This window comes from Cyanistes caeruleus, chromosome 9, assembly GCF_971803275.1.
Source record: "Cyanistes caeruleus chromosome 9, bCyaCae1.hap1.1, whole genome shotgun sequence".
Lineage (NCBI taxonomy): Eukaryota > Metazoa > Chordata > Aves > Passeriformes > Paridae > Cyanistes > Cyanistes caeruleus.
This window is the reverse complement of record NC_141709.1, coordinates 3,832,642-3,844,037: the sequence shown is the minus strand read 5'-3', so window position 1 is coordinate 3,844,037 and position 11,396 is coordinate 3,832,642. Positions and strand designations below refer to the sequence as shown.

The 11,396-nt window shown below is 39.6% G+C and overlaps 1 long non-coding RNA gene across 1 annotated transcript; it reads right to left on the bottom strand.

Moving 5' to 3' along the window:
• Positions 1–2,297: 2,297 nt before the first annotated feature.
• LOC111932589 (uncharacterized) lies at positions 2,298–11,393 on the bottom strand. The gene is made up of 4 exons (XR_015290461.1): positions 11,246–11,393; positions 10,455–10,643; positions 8,019–8,113; positions 2,298–6,261 (listed from the first exon to the last, which is right to left on the bottom strand). It is a non-coding gene; the product is annotated as an uncharacterized LOC111932589 (long non-coding RNA).
• Between the last annotated feature and the right edge of the window lie 3 nt (positions 11,394–11,396).

Below are 11,396 nucleotides of genomic sequence, written 5' to 3'. Positions count from 1 at the left end.
GGATTCTTTTGCACCTTTTAATTGCCTGACATAATGTGGCTAGCAGACACTGATGCTCCGGGAAGCATCTCTTCCACATCCATAGTTTCTTCCCTCTTTGCATGACTGTGTGTGGGAGGGGGGATTAGTGCATGGCCATATGGGAGGGAGCTCACACAGAACAGTTTCTTACTGAGCCCTGCTGCAGGAGCCGTGGAGAGCAAAGGGAGCAGGAAATGATGGAGGAGGGGACAGGGCCCCAGTGGCACTTAATGGAAGGGATGCAGAAATTCCCTAAGGAACTGAGGGACTGAGGACATGGAGGCTGTGACCCCTCCATATGCCTCACAGACTCCAACTGGAGAGGCAGCTTTAGCAATTTATCAGTGTGAAGTCCAGAATGGTTTTTTTCCTACTTCATGGGATTTTCCACTGGACATGAAGGAGAAGTATGTGTATTACTTAAGAGGAAGCTGAAATGAAGGTTGGCTGATTGATAGTTCTTGTGTAAATCAGTAGGCTGGATCATAGCTTTATGTTCATAATAAAGTGAGGAATCAGCTACTTTCAACAACATCAATCCTCCTTCCTGTGTACCAAGAACCTGGAAACTCCAAATGTAAAGGGTTGGGGAGGGGGTGGGTTGTGTGGGAGCAAGCCAGGACTTTATATTCTCCTTGTTTCATTTATCCAGGATCAAATCCTCTTCCACATTTCTGAGGCAGCTGCAGACTTACTGACCTTGCATTCAGTCAGTGACCCATCAGTACTGCTTGGTTTAAGAGAGCTGTCCTTAAATCAGCATTCATCCTTCTGGCCAAAACTTCCCCATGGAAAAACCCCCATGCACAAATGAGCCCCAGCTTTTCATCTATAGAAGGAAATCTCAGTGACAGAATTCTTCAGATTGTCTCATATCAACAAAGGAGTGAGGTCCCACTGAAATCTGACATATCCTCTGGGATCTGTGGGAGTCAAGGACAGTTTTCCCCAGGCAGGCAGCTTTTCCAGCCAGCTCCCTGGCTGCATGGACTTTCTCTGAGACACTACATGGGAACTATGCAGAAGAGATGATATGGTCGTCTGCCAGTTAATTTTTCCTGGCATGTTTCCATGGGCCTGAAGAGCAGAAAACATGTGAAGAAGTAGGAGGGAAGATCTAGCCCTGTGTATTTTCCTGAAAAGCTAGCTGTGTTCCACACAGCGGCTAGTGGTTCTCTCCCTTTATATTTTTTCCTAATAAAAAGAGAAGCATGAAGCTACTTAAATTATTTTCCTAAAGATGTTTTCTGAGCTATTATGCATATTCTGTTATTGCTTTGAATGTGTTGCCTGTTTTATCACACAGTGGCATTTATATTCCCTTTATTCTCATGGGTCAGTAGACCAGCTAGGAAGTCAAATTGCCCTCATTCTGTTCTGCTTATGAAAGATAAGAGCTGGAAACTGGGTGATATCTTCTCAGTGTTCTTCTGTAAGCATCCATCCAACCTTATGCCTTTCCTCATGGCTCATTGTGCAGCAATTGGTTTAAATTCCTGTCTTCACTTACTTAATAGAAAGAAACCAGCAGAAGAGATTTATTAAATTGAAAGGGAAAAGTCTTGAGAGATGTTTCCTACCTGTAGGGATCCAAACATAAGCACTTAACTCAAATGGGATTAGAGGATACAAGGGAGAAACAGAAGAGCTTTTTTCTAAACTCCTAACTTAACGTTCTTTTTCCAAATATGCAGTGACATAAATTTCACATATGCACATGCCTATTCCCTCTGCCTTCAAGCAAAATTGATGCAGTCTGACTTTTTAATAATCTGTTATAAATAACTGCTAATAAAAAACCCGAAACACTAGAACCAAGGCATAATGAACCTGAATTTTATGTAAAAATAGATAAAGGAGAGAAATGTCTCTAGTGAGTGATCAGTTTATGCTGTGAAGCATCACCAACAGTAAGACTTCCACTGTCAGCACATTGTTATTATACATGTATGTGTCTAACTATTAAAAAAATCTTTCAAGTTCTTTGTTTCCTCTGCTGAAACTATTTTTTCTCTGGCACAGAGTCCCAGAGCCAAAGTACATTGCATTAATATGCATCTAAAGAGAGTAGAAACTCTCCCCACCTGCAGATGTGTGTACCTACAAGTGCATTGGCCTCCTGGTGTCACTGGAGGATGATGATGATAAAGGAAAGAAGAAATTTGTCTCTCATTCTCAGTAACATCAATAGAACAAAGCACTTAAACACACTATTTCTAGTTTCTCTTGTTTTACAGTCTTCTCTTGTAGTTCTTTTAAATTTTTCTTCATAATCCTTTTATTTTTTGATATGGATTTTGAGCCAGAAGGCCAAATGAAAAATAGTGTTTAATCTAAAGATCTATTGCTAAAAATATCATATTTTTCATGTTTTCCATATGTTCTGTTTAATTATATAGTACTTGTATCCGATTCAATTTTTATTGTCGTATGCCCGTAATTAATAATTACCCATAAGCAAACTGCTTAATTTGAAATTCATCTTCTAAAATCTGCCCCCAGCACCAAATCTACATTATATCATATTTCTCTTCTCTCCAGAAACCCCACCTGAGCTGCTGTTGATTGAGACAGAGGTTCCCAAATTCAGTTTGTTTGAACATTATGCAGAAGTCCAGAAGAATGGTCCTTGAGATGGACCATTGGAAAACTCTGATTTCTGACTCAAGTTCAGTATGAGCCTCTTCAATCTTATCTTCTCTACTGAAGACTAAGAGTATGTTGAGATACATCTAAAACAGAAAGCATCACAAAACAATGCAGCTATTTACCCTTCTCCTCCAGGGAGAACAAAATAATGAATTGGTCCAATTTCAGTTGCTGTTCATAATGTGCTGAAAAGTGTTCAGACTGCGTGTTGGCAAAAGCGATGTCATAAACTGTCATAAACTGCTCCAATCCTACATTATGTCAGAATAATTGGTGGGAAAGTATTTTCTCCTGCAGCTCTCAAAGGATAATTTATAACAAACGTCTAGTTTTTCAGGGTGAAATAATGCTCCTTTGAGTCCCAGGTAGGTGTTTTTTTCTGATATTACATGACATACAGAAGTAGGTGGAGAGGACATTTTAAAGTGATTAACTTAGATTTTAGCAGTGTGGAATGTTTACTTCTAATGTATTTGTAGAAAGTATTAATCACAAACTGTCAGAAACTCTCTTTACAAACCAGTATCATGGATTAGATTCCTTGTCCTCATGATGGATGGGTCCTCTCTTGAAAAGTAAACTCTGGAAACAGAGATCTCATCCTCTCACAGAGTCAGCATGTGTCTTTTTTTAGGTTTGTAAGACTCAGATTTCAATATTTAAATAAATCTTTTAATCTTTCCAAGGATCTCAATGGGAAAGGATGATATGCAAATGATAATTAGCTCATACATGTCAGGTTTGGCCACAGACTCAATCAGACTGCAGTAAAACTTTAGGTGAACACCAGCTGAAGTACAGCCATTGTATTTTTGAAATTTGCTTGCTGGATGTACTTTGAAGCCTTTCCAGAGTATACAGGAAAAATCTCTTCAGAATTTCCGAAGTTCAGAAACCATCTCCAGCTGAGTCACATTTTATAAACACTGGACCGTTTAGTCCAAGTGCTGCAGGTCAGATGATTTTTCTCAAGAAACAAGCCTTGCTTCTGTACACACTGACTTATTTACTTTAAAAATATATTTATTGCTGTGGGGTTTTTTCACCTATCAGAAGCTATTCTGATGAATGTTAAAGTGACTTTTCAGTATGAGAATTATAAGGATGTGAAAATGTCATTAATATCCTTTCTATTTAAAATTAAATTTTGAAAACTCTCCACTTTCCCCATAGTATTTGTATTGGTAAGAAAAGCCTTTCATGCCTTAAGACAGAATTTGGATCTAGAAATCTGGATTAATTTTATACATGGATTTCTCTGTTTGGGTAGAGAATACTGAAACCTTATGCAGGTGTTTTCTTAAATCTTGTCTTTTCCTTTGAAAGTAAATTGTCTAGAACAGTGTTTGCTAAGTCCTAACATTCAGCATTTTCTCAATATCCTAACTCTGTAACTGAACCCAATCATCCTGACAATAACCAAGATACACAGAAAAAGTGCAGTACTTGGAGTAGCTGAGGCATTACCTTTTTCTGTTTGTTTGAAAATGAGTGAGTATACTGTAACTCGGCTCTCTAACTTTCACTGAGGCAGGTATGGAGAAAAACATCATCCATCCACCTAAAAATAACATCCACCTAATTCCAGCTCCCAGCAATGCCCTGGGCATGCAGAAGCATGGTACCAAAGGGATTACCAGCAGCTCAGACTTACAGACAAGATCCACAGACCACAGCAGATGATGGCTTGCTGCTCTGCTTATCCCAAAGGTATTCCCAAGACAATTGTGTAAGTTGTTCTGAAAATGCTGGCTGTAAAACAAGGTAGCTTGTCTATCTTAGTAATTTAAGCAATGGTGTTTATTAAATCTAAAGCTGAACTGCCTGACCCTCTGTATCCTTCACAGCAAACCCCCCCAGTACATTAAAGGCAAGGCCTTTAGTGGAGCTGCACCTATTTATACCAGTAGAAATGATAGGCCTAGATTTTCAGACAAGGATTATTACCTGAAGATAAAAAAGCCATGGTAAATTTGCCTTGTTATGCATTATTTCTGAAAATACTTCACAGTGTTTTACAAACAGTACAAACAATTCTGGTTTCCCATCTTTGCAAGCAGTAACAATTATAATGGTAGGGGACAGAAGCAGCAAAGTAAAGCAGCCAAAGGAGCAAAGACTGAAAAGCAGAGGTACCAAGTCCAGTTACTTCCTATGAAGCTCAAGGGAATGATTAGGTGATATCCATAATTTCTTCTACATAGGAGAAAGCAACAGCCCAAGAAAATAAAATAAAGTTTGACAAAACTCCTAGAGAAGGGATGAGGCAGTTTTTTTAAATGACAGTATTGTCATTGCATCAAGCCTCTCCTGTAGCAAGATCCTCAGTGCATCTCTAATACATTTCAAGGATTTCAAGGTTCCAAATAAACACTAAGAGATGGATTATGACTGACCATTCTGTGGCTACAGAGGGTGATGGATGTAAGGTGCTCCCCTAATTAATGTGCCCACATGAGGAGCATCAGGCTGCAGTCTTGCCCAGAAGGCAGAAGCACAGGATCTGTGAAATTGCTCTTCTTTGGTTCTCCTCACACAGAAAAGAGAGCGAGCTGGGGCTCTGTCCTTCCTGCTCCTCCATGTTTGGACAAGGAGAGGTAAGTACAAAGCACATCTCAAAGGAACACAGCTATCAAGGCTTCCCACTGTGCAAATAAAGAATTCTAGGAAGTTTCCTTCTTTACAAAGCAAAATGCTTCCTGATCTCCCTATATAACATTACCTCCCAATGACAATTTGACTGATTAACTGAATGGTGGTTCAATCTGCTCCAAATTTCTTACACTCCATAACAAAGCTATTTGAATCTATAGGTGCAGCATTTCCTGTTGTACAGTGAGATGTAAAGATTCCTGGAAACTTCAGCTGAGCATCTCACTAGTAACATTCCCAACCAGGGAAAGCAATTGAGAGCCAAAGGGTTTGTGGGTTTGGTTTTCCAGTTTTTTTCCAGCTGTTAAACATTGGCTCAAAAATGGAAAAGTACTTTTTTTCTTTCCCAGATAGTTGTTTAATCACTGCTTGAGGGTGAAAAGAAGTGCATAGGAGCAGATGGCAAGAACATAGGATTTAAGCAGGAGACAGATGTAACCATATTAGGGAGCCTGGAAGATAAATCTCTTGAAATCTTGTGACAGACATGATCATTACTTTGTTTACATAGATGAAATATAACTTATTTCACTTAACAGTTGCTGTTAACCATATTTGGTATCTTTCCCCTTCAGATGGTCAATAAAGCCTGTTGTAAATGATCATGTTTGTGCTACTTTCATACAGTGCATAAATCACGTAGGCATCCCAGCACCTCCATCCTTTTTGGAAAATGTGTAGATAGATATTTATACGACATAAAAAATGGTGCTTGCTTCCTTTTAAGCAGTTTACCAGTAGTGATGTGCTGTCTCTGGTGATGTACCAGGGAAGCAGAAAAAGAAGGACATCTGCATTCAGCCTCTGTGCTGCCAATCCGGGCTTTGTCTCTGGCTCCCTCCGCGGTGATTCCAGCAGCATCCGTGTCGCAAACGCGGTTCTGGGTTCCCTACAGCTGCAGCGTGGGAAGGCAGCACAGCAAGGAACAGCATTCTCCTTCTGTGGGAAAATCCATAGGTTGTGTGAGAAACAGTGAGGAAATACCGTGTTATCTGTGTGCAGACACGTGGAAAAGCCTTTGCTGACCTTGGGAAAACAATGTTTTGCAGATGTGAAGAGAGGAAGTCCTCTTAAAGCGGCTGTGTGTGTATGTACTCACTTTACATGTAAATATATATATTTACACGTGTGCTTGGGAGAGTTCAGAAGCTGCTGCTTGGATACACTCTTTTAAAAGTTGTGATTTTAAAAATATTAAGAAAAATCCCAAGCTGGTTCAGACTGCTCTCGTGTTGTTCTAATTCCAACTCATCACTTCATAGTTGTCGGAAATGAGGAACCAGCAGATGTGTGAGCCCAAGGAGGTGTTCTAGCGTTAATCACAACACCTTTGGGAACAAATATTAGCACATCAGCTGAGCACAGCCAGTGAGAGGAGCTGTGAAACATCCATCTACTCTTCAGCATAGCATTCTTAGTAACATTTTTCTCCTCTGGCTCTAAAACTCTAAACACATAGGGTGTCTGGGTTTATTTGAACCAGATTTCTCTGGTACAGACGCTTTCATCAATGAATTTTTTTTTTTTTTTTGCTTGGATTCAAATTCAACTGAATGGACTGAAAATTTCATTTGGTTATGATTGAAGTAGGAAGCTCATCCTCCTTATTAAGGAGTAGAAACTAATATATGTGTATTATGTATTAAGCAAAAAGAATTCCTCCAAAAGGAAAAAGGAAGATGGTGGTAGTTACGGCAATGTTATATTTATCCCATTCTGACTCCTATTTTCCCTTATAATGAAAGCAAGGAAATCACAGAGGATCACAGATTAAAAAGTAGGATTATGTAGGTGTAAATGTCACAGACTGTGCACCTTGCTAGAACCTGAATATTAATTGCACAATTAATATTAATGGCACTGCATTTATAGAAGATCTGTATAGGTAAGCACTCTAAAATCAGGAAATAACAGAATTAAGGTGGCAGATACCACAACTGTGCTGCAATTGTGAGAAAATGATTACACAGTTTCAACAAAAAATTATGCAATTTTCTTTTCATAAGTTGACGAGTAAATTTAGCAACATTTTGCATTTCTTTAGTGTTTCTCACCCTGATGTATTTGTGTGAATTAAGCACAGTGAGACTCATGGAATAACTTAGTCAAAGAGTAAGAATAGAAAATAACATTTACAGGTTATATAAATAAAATATTTCCTACTATATTCTCATTCCTTAGGTAACTACATACTTTAGCAGATATCCAGTTAGGGCATCTTCTATCAAACTGATTTTAACTGATGACTTTTTATGGCAATAACTGTTTCTAGATTCAGGCAATGATAGAAGAACTTTATTTTAGTGCCAAGCAATTAGTAATTAATGAACTAGGTACCAAAATGTAAGATACAATCTTTCAAATAATTTGTTACAAGATTAAAAAGGTATTTCCCGAGTACTTTTCTGCAGTACTCAGGAAGCTTGGATGAAAGGCAGCAAAATTAATTTGATTTTATATTAATGTATAGTTTTAATATCAGAGCATGGTATGTCCACTCATAATAAAGCACTATTTCTCCTTTTTTCTCAAATTGTGTAGAATTATTTGGGTTATAATCTACACAAGTAAAGCTGATTACATTAAAGTAACCTATATTAGGAATGTTTTATTCTAAATTGCTTGTGTTACCTTCTGTTAATGAAAAAGTATTATAAACTGTACTCTGCTGGCATTTTTATAGACTTAAAATTTACCTCAACAAGTGCCCTGGATTACAATGTCAACATTTCAGTACAGCTGCTCCTGCAAGCATGTTGTAGTTTGTGGAAGCACACACGTTTGGTGTAGCCTAAAGGAAAAATGGTTTTCATGTGTGAGATTAAAAATAGATAAATTTCCTCCTCTAAATTGGTAGATTATGTTGAAGCTGCCAAATGTTGATTTCAAAGAGAAATGTTATATCCTTTATCATTTGGGATGGTTGGGTACAGTGAAGTTGGTGACAGTTTTGTAGGGAGATGCAGCTTCTTGGGCAGTGAATTATAAAAGTAATCATCCCTAATAAAATCTAGGATATGTTTAAAAAAGCCCCTCTGAGATCCATAGTAAATAATTATTCAGAAGAATACTGCAAGCTGGCCAGGTAAATACCATTCCTAAATTGCTCTCTTAGGTGAAAGTTGGTGATGGCAAGTGTGGTGTCCTGTGGGCTGGAAGATTTTCAGCTGTGTTCATTCAGACCAATTGCCAGGAGTGTGTCGGCTCAGGTTTGGCCCTCTGCACCCATTCCCTCCCAAGCTGCCAGTCACAAGGTTTCCTGTTACTTTTGACAGCAGCTTTCTTCCTCATAACTGACTATTTTGCCATATATTTTCATCTAGTCGTTTCCTCTTTTCACTGCTTCCTGTGATTTGAATATCTAACAGCACAGCTGCAACATTGAACTAATAATGTATTTTAAATGGAATATTTAGGAAAATGGGAAATATCTGTATCTATAAAATAATAAGGAACATCAGCTATGCGTATAGAGTTGGCAACTCAGTATTGGGAAGTGGTTTCTTGGAAAAGATTCTGGAATCATAGATGAAAAGCAGCTAAATGTGGGGCTCTGGTGTAATTCTGTAATTCATTCTGTAAAACTTTTTAATATAAATGATGGCAAGACAGACAACATTTTCTTGTTTTCTCATTTTGCCTCTTGATGCGTTGTGTGCATGACTGCGTTCATAAACTGTGGAGAGATTTCTACTGAAGCACTGCCTAGGATGCCTGAGCATTTCTTAAATGATTTCCTTTGGTTTAGAACCCTCTGTGATGCCTACTCAGAATTCTTTCCTCCAGTATCCATTGTGTTGTACTGATGATTATTTATCAATATTGAATGTCAATACATTTTCTTCTTACACAGCTGGGTCACTCCCAGTATCTTCACAATCTGCCCCAAAATTTGGAGTAATGTTGTGTGTCCTAAAAATGGTGTCACCTTCTGTACCACTTTTTTTTCTAGATTATTTTAAGGGTATTTACAACAAAATTAAAGCTGCCTTACACTTTTGGATTTTCACGTCCTCCTGTTCAATCTCTGTTAGTTTTTGGTCTACGACATTGCTTTTTTCCTCAGAACCCATTTGGAAGGTTTTCTGGAAGCATTTAGTGAGAGGATTGTAAAATGTCTTTGAAAATTTGTAACCTAACCCATATATACACCCCTAAGCTTGTTTTACAAGATAAAGTAGTTTGTCTTCTGCTTTAGTGGAGGAGAATAGCTTACAAAAAATATCCCATTGCTTCCCCCTTCTGAGGTGTTTTTACTACTATTTCTTTGCTCTTATTCCTCAATTATTTTAGAGCTCTTTTTCAGCCTTAACTATTCTATGATTCTGTAATATTTTCTTATTTCTATATTACAAATGGTTGTGTTTCTAAATCTGGTGAAAGAATTTTTCTACCCACTGACTCACCTGTTGAAAACCTTGCAGAAGGATGGCATTTGGCATTTTATTTTCCTTTCATTTATTCTGGTTCAGAATGAATTTGATACCATGCCAGATTAATGGAGTGAAACAAAACAAACAAACAAACAAAAACAACAAAATCAAACACCCCCCCAAATAAAACCAAACCAAACCAAACCAAAAAAAACCAAACCAAAACAAAGAAACCTACCCCAAAAAACCACAAGAGGAAACAGTGTTCTCTTTCTAGGCAGAAAGCTTTATTAAAATTGGGGAAATGGCACTGTACCTAAAAGTAATGCTTTTCTTTGCTTATTGTCAAACTTGTGCCTGTAGTTTCACAAATCCTTCCTGCCTTAGTTCCCTGTCATGGATTTAAAAGCTGGTACGTTCTTTCCAGACTTGTTTACTTTGGATCATGGTACCTGGACTCTCACCAGCCTGCAAGTCTATTAAAAATCAGGCATTCTGCATAGCAGGTGGCTCTATATTTCAGTAAAACCCATAGCAGGTAGCCATAGACCCAATGGTAGCAGTTCCAGTATAGGAACAAATTCCTGACTCCATCTCCCATGAATATGAAGGAAGCAGTGTCTGTTTTAACTCCACGACAGGATGAAAATAAGTCAATGCACAATTTAATGAGATCAGGCATTGCTTGCAAAGCATTCAGAATATGTACAAATGGTAGCTATTAATTATTGCAATAACTCGGTGGGGTCAGAGCCTTGCCTGGCTGGAGCTGCAGATGGGAAGCTGGTGATGCTGACTCCTGTCCCCACGACAGCAGCACTGCCAACTCTGGCGACTGTAGAGCAACTCTTGCAAAACCTTGTGGTTTTCTGATGGTTTTCACTCCAGAAACGGTGTGAGCACCTTGAAGGCCTTGCTTTCCCCCGTAAGCTGATTATTCCCTAACAACTGTGGGAGCAGAGAAGGAAATCATAAAAGTCATTGCACTGCGTACCTTGAGAACAGAGTTATTAGCAATGTAATAGTTTTTATTTGGGGGCCACTTCCTTTCCTAGCCCCTGTTGTCTTTTCGCTCTTTAGGGAGCGGTGCCCCACGGAGAGCTCAGCCTGGATTTGAGGAGTTTCAGGAGGGACCTTCTCCACAATGCCCTGACGGGAGAGGGGGGCCAGGTGGGGGTCGGGCTCTGCTCCCAGGGAACAAGGGACAGGACAAGAGGGAATGGTCCTAAACTGCACCAGGGGAGATTTAGGTTGGACAGCAGGAGGAATTCCTTCACAGAAAGGGTGAAGTTGTAAATTTAAATTAAATTTGCAGCCAAGGTGGCAGAACAGTGAACAGCTGCCCAGGAAGGGTGTGGAGTCTCCCTCTTAGGGACGCGTTCCTGTGTCACTTGCTCCAGGTTACCCTGCCTGGGCAGGGGGGTTGGACTAGATAATGCCCAGAGGTCCCTTCCAACCCTAACAATACTAGGATTTAGTAATTTGATATTGGAACGGGCTGCCCAGGGAGGCGGCGGAGTCACCGTCCCTGCAGGTGTTTCGGGACGTACCATCGAGTACCCCCGGTCTGATCGATCGCGGAGCTCTTTTCCAACCTCATCGATCCCGTGAGGGAGCGAGCGGCAAAACTGCCCGCCCTCAGCGCCGGGCGGGAGGGGCGGCGCTGAGGCGGCGCGTGCGCAGCCCGCGCGCGGCGCCAAG